The sequence below is a fragment of the Spinacia oleracea genome, chromosome 2 (genome assembly GCF_020520425.1).
Source record: "Spinacia oleracea cultivar Varoflay chromosome 2, BTI_SOV_V1, whole genome shotgun sequence".
NCBI lineage: Eukaryota > Viridiplantae > Streptophyta > Magnoliopsida > Caryophyllales > Amaranthaceae > Spinacia > Spinacia oleracea.
The window spans coordinates 60,794,156-60,808,506 of NC_079488.1; positions in this window are offsets into that span (position 1 = coordinate 60,794,156).

Consider the following 14,351-nt stretch of genomic DNA (forward strand, 5'->3'; position numbering starts at 1 on the left):
GTTTTCACACGGGCGATAATGCCTTGATAATTCTCTATGTTTTATATAAAAAGGTTATTTTAGAAAAGGGAGAATTGTCGGGGTGTTACAATATTAATTTCAGGTCGCGCTCTAGGATGGCCAATAATAGTGACCTAGCTGCTGCTATTCGCCTCTTGGCGGAAAAACTAACCCAGGAAAGAACTGAACGTCCCGATTCTGCAGGGGACATGTTTGAAAGGCTTGCGAAAGTTAAGCCACCATACTTTAAGGGGCAGGCAGACCCCACCTTCCTTGAAAACTGGATCAGGGAATTTGAGAAACTATTTGGGGAGGTAAACTGTCCTGAACATATGAAAGTAGGCCAAGCTGTCCTCTACCTGAAAGATGAGGCCGACCTTTGGTGGAGGGAAAATGGGACTAGACTAAGTGCTGCTGAGGGATTCAATTGGGATTCTTTTATTGTTGCTTTGAGGGGGAAGTTTTATCCTCCTTTTATGAGGAAACAGAAAGCCCAGGAGTTTATCAACCTTAGGATAGGGAAGATGACCATTGCTGAATACTACAGTAAGTTTATAGCTTTGTCGAGGTTTGCACCTGAGGTGGTAGCTACTGAGGAACTAAAGGCTCAGAGGTTTGAGCAGGGGTTAACCGATGAGATCCAACTGGGATTAGGCGGGGAAACCTTTACGTCCTTAGACATTGTGTATGGGAGAGCTGCTCATATTTATGGCCTGCAGACCAGGAGAGACAAGAAGAATGTTGTTGTTGGGGATAAAAGGAAAGAGTTTAATGCTGGGGGAAGTCAGGGGAACTTCAAAAGGAATAGAAATGGGAATGGTAATGGTAACGGTAATGGTAACGGTAATTTCCAGGGAAGAAACAACCAGGGGAATAACTATAACAACAGAAACCAAACTGACAGAGTGTACCACTGCAGGAGGTGCAAAAACAACCACCCTGGGAAGGATTGTAAAGGGGAATTGGTAATTTGCAACTATTGTTTTAAGAAGGGACATAGAGAGTTTGAGTGCTTCACAAAGCAGAAGAAAGAGCTGAATGGTAGTGGGAGTAGTACCAAGGGAAACCAGGGTTTAACCATTCGGGGAACCAAGGTTCGAAGCCTGCTGGGGCACCAAATAACCAGGGAAACCAAAACAAATCTGCCAATGGGAACAACAATAACAACAAGGCTCCCGGAAAGCTGTTCGTAATGAGTAGAAATGAAGCTGAACGTTCCGCAGATGTAGTTTCGGGTACTTTCTCTATCAACTCCTTACCTGTTAAAACATTGCTTGATTCAGGGGCGACATATTCTTTTATTTCGACCTCTATTGTTAAAAATTTGAAGTTAGTAGATTTTGAGGCAATTGATTTACCTGTTAGTATGCCTAATGGTGAAACAATAAGGTGTACGAAATTATTTAAGAACTTGCCTTTGAAGATAAAAGATTGCACTTTTCCATCTAATTTGATAGAATTTAGTTTGGGGGACCTAGATGTGATTCTGGGGATGGATTGGCTAAGCTTATACAAGGCCAGGATAGATTGCGAGATTCAGAAAGTAAGCCTGAAGAACCCTACTGGAAAACCAATATCATATAGACGTTTTGGGAAGACTAGGAACTTTGGGGTGATCTCCGCATTGCAAGTGAGGAAATTGATCAATAAAGGGTGCGAACTATTTTTCTGTAGTGTCCAAGTTGTGAGTAAGGAAGCTGGGGTAAATATAGAGGATGTCCCAATCGTAAGAGAATTCGTAGATGTATTTCCGGATGAGATCCCGGGCATGCCACCGGCTAGAGCCCTTGAGTTTACCATAGAGTTAAATCCCGGAACCGCACCTATATCCAAAGCACCTTATAGGATGGCACCCCCAGAAATGAGTGAGTTAAAGACACAATTGCAGGACTTGTTCGACAAGGGGTACATTAGGCCTTGTGCATCACCGTGGGGAGCTCCAGTACTGTTTGTCAAAAAGAAAGATGGGAGTATGCGGCTATGTATTGATTATAGGGAGTTGAACAACGTAACAATCAAAAACAAATATCCTTTGCCTAGGATAGATGACCTGTTTGACCAATTGAATGGGGCAAGTGTATTCTCAAAGATTGATTTACGTTCGGGATATCACCAATTGAGGGTAGCTGAGAAAGACATTCCTAAGACTGCATTTAGGACTCGTTATGGCCATTATGAATTTACAGTAATGCCTTTTGGGTTAACCAATGCACCCGCCATATTTATGGATTTAATGAATAGGATTTTCCATGAATTCCTAGATAAGTTTGTGGTGGTATTCATTGATGATATTCTGATCTATTCGAGGAATGAAAAGGAACATGATGAGCATTTGAGGGTTATCTTGGAGACGCTTAGGAAGAACCAGTTGTATGCAAAGTTCTCTAAGTGTGAGTTCCGTCTGGAAAAGGTAGCATTTTTGGGGCATTATGTGTCAAAGGAAGGAGTCTCTGTGGATCCTGCCAAGATTCAAGCTGTGAGTGAGTGGCCTACTCCGAAGAATTTGTCTGATATTCGGAGTTTCTTAGGTCTAGCTGGGTATTATAGGAGATTTGTGAGAGATTTCTCAAAAATAGCAAGACCCATGACCAACTTGATGAAGAAAGAATCAAAGTTTGAGTGGAGCGAAAAATGCGAGAAAACCTTCAAAATTCTCAAAGAGCGTTTAACCTCAGCACCTGTTTTAACCTTGCCTAATGGGAATGAAGGGTTTGAGGTATATAGTGATGCGTCGAAGAATGGGTTGGGGTGTGTATTACAGCAAAATGGGAAGGTGATTGCGTATGCGTCGCGTCAATTGAAACCATATGAGGCTAATTACCCTACCCACGATCTAGAGCTAGCTGCGATTGTTTTCGCTTTGAAAATTTGGAGACATTACCTCTATGGGGCAACATGTAAGATCTTCACAGACCACAAAAGCCTAAAATACATTTTCACCCAGAAAGATCTCAACATGAGACAAAGAAGATGGTTAGAGTTGATCAAGGACTATGATTTGAACATTCAGTACCATGAGGGGAAAGCAAATGTAGTTGCCGATGCATTGAGTAGGAAATCTAGCCATAGTATGAATGTCTTGGTAGTACCTGAAGAGTTGTGTCGAGACATGCAGAAACTTAGCCTGGAAATAGTAAATCCTGGGAAAACCAAAGCAAAACTGAGTGCATTATCATTGGGGTTGTCTATATTCGAGGAGATTAGAGAAAGTCAAGCTGGGGATGAGTGCTTAGAGAAAATCAAAGAAAAGATGGGTCAAGGGAAAGAAGTAGATTTCAAGATTCATGAAGATGGTAATTTGAGGTTCAAAGGGAGATGGTGTGTACCACAGAAGTGTGAAGAACTCAAGAGACGCCTTATGGATGAGGGGCATAATACTCCATATTCTGTGCACCCTGGGGGTGACAAGTTGTACAAAGACCTGAAACAAATCTATTGGTGGCGTAATATGAAACGGGAAGTTGCCGAGTTTGTGTCTAGATGCCTAACCTGTCAGAAAGTCAAAATAGACCACAAAAGACCCATGGGGAAAGTTCAACCTCTAGAAGTGCCTGGATGGAAGTGGGATTCCATTTCTATGGATTTTGTTACTGCCTTGCCTAGATCAAAGAACGGAAATGATACCATTTGGGTTATTGTGGACCGTCTAACAAAATCAGCCGTGTTTATTCCGATTAAAGAGACATGGAAAAAGAAACAGCTTGCAAAGACTTACATTAAGCATGTAGTGAGGTTGCATGGGGTCCCAACCGATATTATCTCAGACCGTGATTCAAGATTCCTCTCGAAATTTTGGCAAAAGGTCCAGTTGAACCTTGGGACAACTTTGAAAATGAGCACTGCTTTCCACCCTGCAACCGATGGTCAGACTGAGAGAACTAACCAGACTATGGAAGATATGTTGAGGGCTTGTGCGATTGACTTTAAGGGTAGTTGGGAAGACCATCTAGACTTGATCGAATTTTCATACAACAATAGTTACCATGCAAGCATTAAGATGGCACCTTTTGAGGCACTATATGGGAGAAAATGTAGAAGTCCCACCTGCTGGAATGATTTCAGTGAAAATATAGTCTTGGGAACGGAATTCATTGAGGAGACTGTCAGGAATGTGAAAATAATTCAGGCTAGAATTCAAGCTGCCCAGGATAGGCAAAAGAGTTATGCTGATTTGAAAAGAAGAGATGATGAATTTGCAGTAGGTGATAAAGTGTTCTTGAAAGTATCACCAACCAAGGGTGTGATGAGATTTGGGAAGAAGGGCAAGCTAAGTGCCAAGTATGTAGGCCCATATGAGATTCTGCAACGAATAGGGAAAGTAGCATACAAGTTAGCCTTGCCAATGGAGTTTGAAAAGATGCACGACGTGTTTCACATTTCCCAACTAAAGCGCTATATCCCAGATGAGCGTCATATCTTAGAGCCTGAGAGAATCCAGATTGATAGTAGCCTCACATACGAAGAAAGGCCTGTGAAAATCCTTGATAGAAAAGTGCGTAGTACACGCAACAAGGACGTCAGCATAGTGAAAGTGCTTTGGTCAAACCACGAGTACGAAGAGGCAACGTGGGAAGCCGAAGCTGAAATGAAGATCAAGTATCCTGAGTTATTTCCTGAGGTGAGTTACGAGGGCGTAACTCGTTTTCTTTAAGAGGGGTAGAATGCGATAGAAATTCGCGCTTTTACCTATTTTTATGGTGTTTTTATGCATTTTATGCTTATTTTTAGCAACCTTTACATGAGGATGCAAGTAAATAGATTCTCCTCATAAGAAAATGTGTTCTTGAGTATTACAAGTAACGCTTAGTCGGCAAAAGAGTGCACAAGAGTGGCACAAAGTACTTCTACAATAAGAATAAGTTGAAAAGTTTGGAAAGATATGTGAATTTCCGTGTCAAGTTTCGGGACGAAACTTCTTTTAAGAGGGGTAGATTGTAATCCCCCGTAATTTTATTATATTTTATTTATATATTTTAACGTATATTTAATATATTTAAATGTAATTTACGAATTTTAGAAATGAATATGTAAATAAAATATAATTATGTTATTACATTTTGAATATTTTAATGATTTATGAAATCAAAATTGATTTTGAATTTTACGTTAAAACGAATTCGGATTTTGAAATCACGTTCTATTGAAATTAGAAAGCAAATCCTAACCATTTCGGATTCAGCAACCTAAATTCTACTCCTAGCCCAATTGCGCAAAGCCCAAACCAACAAAACCCAAAAACCACACTCCCTTCTCTTTTCCTCATTCACGTAAAAAAAAAAACAAACAAACCAAACCCTCCTCTCTCTTCCCTCCATACTCACGTGAAACAAAAAAAGAAAGAAAAGAGGAAACCCTCCTCTCTCGTCCTCTCTCCCTCCACGCCGTCGCCGAGCCGCCCAACACTCCTCAGCCACCGGCGACCTCACCGGTAATCCTCTTCTTTTTTCGTCTTCCCTCTTTCCTTTCTTCCTCTGTTTTCGGTCCTTCCCTCCCCCTCGTTTTTTTTTCGTGCTTCCCTTAATGCCTTGCGTGTTCACAGCCCCGCTCGCGCAGCAGCCACCGCACGCACGCCGCCGTGCCCAGCCCCTCGTCGTGAGCCACCACCTACCAGCCGGCCGAACCTCTCTCCTCTTTGGTTCTTGGTTATTTCTTAAACCCTAAGTAACTAATTATTTTAAATTAATTATAATTGTTAATTTAAATTATGTTCTTGATATTAAATTCATAATTTTTATGGTTTGAACATGATTTTCAGATGTTGGTTGAGTTTATAAACGAATTAATTTCAAGTTTTGGTTGATTGAATTATAAGTTAGGGCTTATTATGATTTATTAATTTGAATTATGTTTCTTGAATTAAAGTGATGATTTTTGTAATTTAAATTATAAATTTCAGATTATGAAAATTATATAATAAAGTTATTAATTTTCAGATTATCAAATTACTTTGAAATATGAATTTTGATTGTTTAAAGTATGAAATTCAAGGTTTTTATGATTTTTAATCATGATAGTTTGAGTATGAATTATTGAATTGGTTGTTTTGAGATACTAGGAACGTAGATTGACCTTGGTGAAGCTTTTAAATGAATTGATATTGCTGAAAATTTAAAGTACGATGTTTGCAAAAAGTTTTCAACGAATTTCAATCACTAGTTCAATAATTATGATGCTAGGAAATCAAATGTTTAAGTTTTGATATTGGGGAAAGTTCTAAATATGTTTAGGATGCATTTAGAATGCTTTATTATGGTTGCCAATCATTAGAAATTGATTGGGATTACTTGCTGGATTGTTTAGGCGGAGAATTCTCTTTAGGCGACTTTTGAAAGTGTTAAAGTGGCCTATCAGTTTGTTTACACAAGGTACGTACATACCTGTGTGCTTGGAATGTGTGCTAATTGTTGAAACCATGTTGAATTTGTTGTTGAACTTGGCTATGTTGATATTATTGTTGAACTTGGTGATGTTGATATTATCGACGAACCTAGTCAGGTTGAAATTGCATGTTTAATACTGTTGGATGGACGTATTGAACCTATATTGCATTAAGAGAATTATAACATGTTAGTATGGATGATTGATGCAAACATGTTTGATTGGGAACACTAGATTACTTTGTATATGTTGATTCAGATCAGTTGATTGTTGTTCCCTTTTTAGCTTTTCACTACTTTATGAGGGCCGAGGACCTTGTTTAGTAAGTTGAAACTTTATACCCATATACAGGGTTGATCATGGTTAAAGGAAAGGTTGGGTAAATTGGAATGAGTCTTGATTGATGCCTTTATGATCACGTACTTAATTCTAAGATAAAAACAGTTGTGAACGAATGTGGATTATATGCCTTATGTGATTGTTGAGTCATAACAGAGTCTCAATTTGTAAATCATGTAAAGTGAAACTAAGTAGCAATAGCTTTAGACTGTGCACGTCTAAAGTGACGGACAAACAGGAGTTGGGGTTCATGGTGGTAGCCCATGGCCTTTATCTCGGACCGGATTGATCACCGTGTCCTATTTTTATTCAAATGTTCCTCGATATCGCAGGTCTCTGAGGTTACGGAGTCGCGCCCGTACCTCGTCTTCCTTAGTGAAGGCTGTCGGACGGTCAACTCGGTCCATTGTCTATTTCAACTAAAATAATATTATTGCTAAAAGTCTAGCCTAGTCTAGTCTGGTCAAATATGGTCGTCAAACTATCATGTTTTGTCTGCCTTTATTTGTGTTCATTAGTATCATGTTAGGGTTGTTCGTTTAATAGAATCATGTTAGGATTATTATTGATTTAGTATGTAGTACTCAGCTTTGTTGATTACGTGCTTTTGCTTGTGCATATTGATCATGGCTATGCCTTATTGATCCTGTGATGACCCAATCTTTGGTGAGCAGTCTCTAAGGATCAATAAGCATTGTCCATCTGCAGGTTTGAAGATGTTGCATCATTGGGATCGGGAATAGAGAGCTTGTATTTAGTTTTGATTTGCTAAGTTGACTTGGGTTGTTTAATTGAACTTTAAACTTGTCGTACTATTTATATTTCCTTATTTTCGTTGGTTGATTTTTGGGACTAAACCTGTAATCGATTATTTATAAACCTAAAGTTAGTTTTATGTTTTCCGCTGCAAAATTCTGAATAAGCCGTTACGTTTTCACACGGGCGATAATGCCTTGATAATTCTCTACGTTTTATATTAAAAGGTTATTTTAGAAAAGAAAGAATTGTCGGGGTGTTACACTGCTAGTTTCCTGACTTCTTCACTGTCATAGAAGACTCGTTTGAATGTACTGATGAACTCTTCTACACCTACTTTATAATGAAGCTAAGCAGTATTTCTCTTGCTAACTCTGCCTTTTCATCCTCAGAAGTGCTCTTCTTTTATCTATCATATTTTAACACTTCTTTACCATCATTTAGCTCATCAGAGGCTGAATATGCATCAGCTGCTAGTTTCTATGGTATGAATTCAGGTACATTAGGGTTCATGATTGTCGCACCAACTTGCTTAGCTGGGACGTAATGGTTTGTTCTGTAATACAAATTATAAGGTGACGGTGGACCACATGCAACCCTAGCAGAAATAGGAGGGAGCTCATAAAAGTTGGTAGCTCCAAATGTGGTTGGTTTATAAGGTGGAGCCGAAGCTGAGAGCTTTGACCCTTTTGTTTTCATGGCCTCCTGCTCCTGACTATCCAAACACGGCATATCTCCATTTCCAGGAACCTCTGTTGTTTCCCCTGGTGGAGAAGGGTTTGTACTGTCATCAGAAAGTTTATCTTCTTCTTCTTCATGAGAAATATTCACATCATCTACATCACTGCCTTTTCGACCTTCTTTAGAAATTTCAGAAACTTTCTAGGCTTCTTTTGCATTAGTTCTTTCTTCCTTCTGTTGCACAGGCTTGAAACATGCACCTGTATTCGGTGAACTTATAACCTCACTAAGCTCAAAACATCTTCAAAATACAACAAGACCGAAGGCTGCTTCAATGTCTTATGAAACTGAGTAATCCTGCACTTCTCAGTTTTATTAAGGGAAAACATCTTGACGACGAGTCCCACTAAAAATTTGACAGGCATATAGAATTTATGTGCAAGAAGAGAGGCACGAAGAAATCAGTTCAAAAGTAAACTAAATCAAAAGTAAATCAAAGTAACTCAAAAGTAAATCATAATAACTAAAAAGTAAAGGTTTATAAATTTAAAGTAAATAAAACAATACAAAAAGTAAATAATAAAAGTAGAAAACTAATTAGCCAACTCATACAAAGACGAACCTATACGGAATTCGAACACACATATTGTATGCATTTGCACAATATTAAACATAAAGAGCTAGTAGACACAAACTAAACTGTCATTTCTTTTTGTAGTTAGCTTTTTGGACATTATTTTCCTCATATTTTTAAAAGTAGACACAAATTTAGTGAAAGTAAACGAATCAAAATCATAAGTAAAGGTTTTCCAATTAAAAGTAAGTAAAGTAATACAGAACGTAAAGACGAGCCTACGTGGGATTCGAACCCACATCCTTTGTGCATTCACACAAATGCTCTACCTATTGAGCTAGTAGGCGAGTGTTCTCTCGGAGTAGGAATACTAGAATGAAATCATATTTTAAATTCTAGAAGTAAATATTTTCAAATTAAAAGTAAGCAAAACAATATAGAATGTAAACCAAACATCATTAACCCATTTCCATAACTTCCTTATCAATATAAACAGATTGTTGTTCCTTATAATAGAAGAAGAAGCAGCAACACCAGTAGTAGTTTCATCAGAATCAGTCAAGTCAAGAAATTAAGATGAATTTTCCCTTTAATCCCATTACACTTTGAATTAAGATGAATTCACTGGGAAACAAACACTAAATATGACAAACAACAACAACAAGCAGCTTCAACTGCGGAACAACAGGAAAGCAGGGGTTGCGCACAAACAAAGCTGAAAGCTTCAATTAGAGACTGCTAGTAGAACAAGAGCTATATGATCCATTTTGCATAGAGGGGTTCAATCCCATGGAAGAATGTTTAACAACTCAACACCTTGAGCATGCCAACCTGATTCACATGCTTGTACAAATCAATAGTTGCACTAATAGTAAAAACTAAGTGTAACACCCTAATAATTCCTTGCTTTTTATAAAACATTTTTCAACTTAAAACAAAGGAATTACCAAGATATTACCGCCACCGTGATAACTGCTAAGGCTATTTACCAGAATTACGCAGCAGAATTAACTAACTTTCAAAACATATTAAATAAGTAGTTAATGGTTATTAAAACAAGCTGGAACCACTGAGGCCCAAATCCAAAGTATTAAACCATTTGAAATCCATTAACTGAAAATAGTAGTCATGACTTTAAATAAAATAGAGTTTATAAATTACGGAAGAATAAAACTCTCAACTCGAATCCCATGATAACTTCTCCCGCAAGTTATCTCTACAAACCTGCTTTATTGAAAATCTACTCCCCAACAACGCAAATGCAATTTTTTTTTGAAAGGACAACGCAAATGCAATTGATGGATCATCATAGGGTCATTAAGGCAAAGGCTATGACCAGAAGACATGAAGCACGAAGTCAGCAAAAGCTGAGTACGAACAAGCTAGAATGACATTCTATCCTAACATGCTTCACTCGACAAATTAAATAATCCACATGCAAAAGCCATATAATAAACCGACAAACATGGAGACAAGACTCGACACTTGACACGACTCTTGACTCACAGATTAATAAAAAGTAGCTTCGAACGGGTAAAGTAAAGTATCCTCAAAAGGAAAGAAAGGGTGATGGGAGCCAACCATACACCAAAATAATTCGGGCTACTACCGACAGTCGGGCCATACCGACAGGAATTCCAATGCACAACGGCATAAAAGAGAATGAAACAACGTCTTGTATCATTCTAGGAGTACAAGTTTTCCGGCAAGACTCCCCCCATTGTTCATACTCAAGGTATATACGTTCCAAGAGTTTTGAAGCTCTTTGGGTTACACTTTACGTTAATTAATATGTTATGTTCAAGGCGACTCAAGACTCTACACAAGACACAACATACAAACAAGTGAACAATTAAACAATTCAACAATGACTCTTCATTATTTTACTTCTTTAGGACTTGTGATCAAACATAGACTCAAGTGAAATTACTCCCATTGTTCCTTCTCAAAAACACTATTTGAGATAACCCGACATTGCCTATTAACAAGCGGGGTGTGCCCTTAGCACGAATTGTACGTCCTTAATTCAATTCACATAGACTCTCTAACATATTCTACCCCTTTGGTAGAATATATATTGCTCACTAGCAATATTCGACTGGCTCAATAATTATGCTAGACATCCTGTACTATAGCATAATAATAATAACAACTTGCATGTTCAATACTCATACATGCAAACCAACTTGAACAACATGCTTGACATAATTCAACGATTATAAAAGTCCATAACATGATAGTTCAACAGAATCTAGAAAGCATAATTCAATTCATAACATGCTCGTTCACATAGATTCAATAATAATAACATGCTCGTTCTCAACAATAAACATGAATTCATAATAACATATTCATTCCCAATCATCAAACATGAATTCATAACACATATAAGTTCACATGATTCACATTCAATACACTTCATAAAATCCTCAAGTGATGGGTGGTCACCCTAGTCTTGTACGTACCTGGAATACCTAAGTACGTGGGCCACTGTGCGAATCACGACTCACTAGAAATCAACTCCTATAAACAAAATAAGAGAACTAAATTATTATCCATGTTTACAAAATTTCCAGCAACTATTTAAGATTCTAAAACTCTTAGTTTAATTAGAAATCAATCGTTCATCGTTAATTTAATAGTCTCAAATAGTCAACTCAAGTCCTAGCATAAAAACATTGACTTTTTAGCTTTAAAACCCTTAAAAACCAACTTTTTAAAGCTTATAAACAATCTGAAAATTTAAGTTGATTCCCATAATTTAAATTGTCATTAAATTATGTGAATCAATTGCTTAATTAATTTGAAACCAAAACCCTAACAATAGTTTATTCCAAAACATGTTTTGACTTCAATTGATTAACTTATAAAATCTGAAAATTATAAATTCAATCATCAAAACCAATCTCTTTAATTAAAACACAATACTAACCCAGTTCGGTGTTCATAACCGTATTAATTAATTTAAACAACCCAAATATTTAAACTAAGCACAATAATTAAATCAATTTAAAACTGAAAATTAATATTTTTGAAAATAAATTTTTGATTAAACAATTGATCAACACACACACACACAACGATTAATTAATCGTGTGTGTGTGTGCGCCGACCAACACACACGAGCAACAACAATAATCACCGCACGCACCGCACAGCCCGTGCAAGGGAAGCGACGAGGGGCGAGGCACGCGAGGTGCGCTAGGCAGCAGGGGCGGGCACGCGAGGTGCGCTCAACAAGCAGCAGCAGCAGCGGCCTCGTGCACGAGTGCTGGGCGCTGTGGGCTGCGACGTGACGAGAGGGAGAGATAGGGGTGCGCGTGAGGCGCGGCTGGGCACGAACACAAGGGCACGGCTCGTGCCTTCTGGCTCAAGAAAGGGCCGGACGAAGAGGAGAGGCAAGAGAGGAGAGAGGAGAGAGGAGAGAAAATCCAGAAATTTTAGGTTAGGGAATCTCATGAAGGGGAGGGGTATTTATAGGTTCTCATCCCTTCATGGGCTAGGTATTAGGGTTTAAGGTTGGGTTTGCTTTCAGGCTTAGTTGAATTTAATCCTTGCAAGATTTTGTTGGGTTTGATTAAGACAAAACAACCGGGCATTAAGTATATTAAATTCGTTTTCGAAATACGACCCAACAATTCCCGATTAAATAAATTCGTTGAATTTATTTAATAAAATTCGGTTTTCGTAATTAATTAATAATTAAATTAATTAAAATAAAAAGTATTTCATTCTTATTAAATGAAATTAATTTATAAAAATACTTTATAAATACGACGAAATGCTGTATAAATATAATAAAATATATTTATAATTATAGAAAAATACGAGGTATTACACTAAGATTTACAATCAGTTGATTCCAAGGGTTATTTGGTAGGTGCTCAAGGATTAGATCACCTAATAATTCAATTTAACTCAACCAATAAGTAAATTAAAACAGCATAAACTACGTAGTACATTAGTGTAATTCATTTAATAAACAATTGTGCTATTTCTCTCAAAATTAGTTCTGCAAATATTCAACAAATAATACCAAAACGAAGTTATAATTTAAGCTCAAATTAGTAAAGAACAACATCAAATCGATAAATAATAAAGCACAAATCATTTACCTTTACCAGCCATAGCCTTTGTTTAAGCTGCAACTACTGTAATTCAAAAAAAATAGCACAATCAACAAACTTATAAAAAAAAAACCCTAATTAACATGCTAGAACCATTTGAATAAATTGTTCAATCAAATTTTGTTCAAATTAAATTGAATATCTAGGAAAAAAATACCCTAATTCGAACAAATAAAACACAATTGAAACCCTAAAAAAAATCAACAGTCAAAACACCTACCTCAATTGTAAATCGCTGCAAGTACTAGGTGAGGTTTGAGCAACACAGGAGGAAGATGGAAGAGGAAATACTTCAAGTGCCACAATGGAGAGAAAGATACAAACCTGAGTGAGAAAATGGAAGAATAAAGAAGAGGAAGGAGAAAAGAGAAGACTGAAAATCGCGGAGGATTTTGGACGAGGAAAGAGAAAACTGAAGGAAGAGAGAGAAATAAAATCTGGAAGAAAGGGGAGGTCATTCAACAATGCGATATTACCAGATTACCCTTATTTTTTATTTGTTCGGTCGAGATGTGGATCGTAGGATTAAATTGATCGAGGGCTGAGATTGGTTCTCAGTTCTCATCTTAAGGGTTGGTTCTCACCGGATCCTGATTATTACTTCTATTTTTGTTTTAGGTTTAACTTTTAGGTTGATTAATTTGATGTTTAAAAGAAGTTTGAGTATTTGGTGCAACTTAGTTTCAAATTAGGTGTATATTGTGCAATAAGTTTATAAATAGGGGTATTCTGTGAATTATAAACACGACTTAACGGAGGACTAACAGAAGGTCGATTTAGGGGTATTTGGTGCAAACTTGGGAAAAAATAGGGGTATATTATGTGATTCAAAAGACGCGAGGGTATTTGGTGCATTTTTGCAAACCTCAGGGGTATTTCATGAAAAAACCGTAAAATATATTAATAAAATTTATAAATTTACGGGGGATTACACCGGATGTTTTGTCCGCCTAAAGTACCTGAAAAGGACACAGGATCAATTCCTGGTCTATGGTGGAACTGATGAGTTGATTGTTAAGGGCTATACCGACGTAAACTTTCAAACCGACAAAGATGATTTAAGATCACAATCTGGTTTTGTGTTCTTCCTTAATGGCGGAGGAGTAAGCTGGAAAAGTGCTAAGAGAAGCACCATTGCGGATTCTACAACAGAAGCCGAGTACATTGTTGCCTTAGAAGCACCAAAGGAAGCTGTTTGGATTCGGAAGTTCATAGAAGAACTTGAGGTTGTTCCCTCCATAAAGGGACCAATGGATTTATTTTGCGATAATAGTGGAGCCATTGCCCAGGAAAATGAGCTAGGAGCTATCAGAAAGTCAAACACGTACTGTGGCGATTTCACATACTCCGAGAAATCGTTGAACGGAAAGAAATCAAGATTTACAAGGTTGGAACAGACGACAAAGTCACGGATCCATTAACTAAACCTTTTCCACAAGTGAAGCACAACGCACATGTAGCAACCATGGGAATCAAGCATATTGGAGAATGACTAT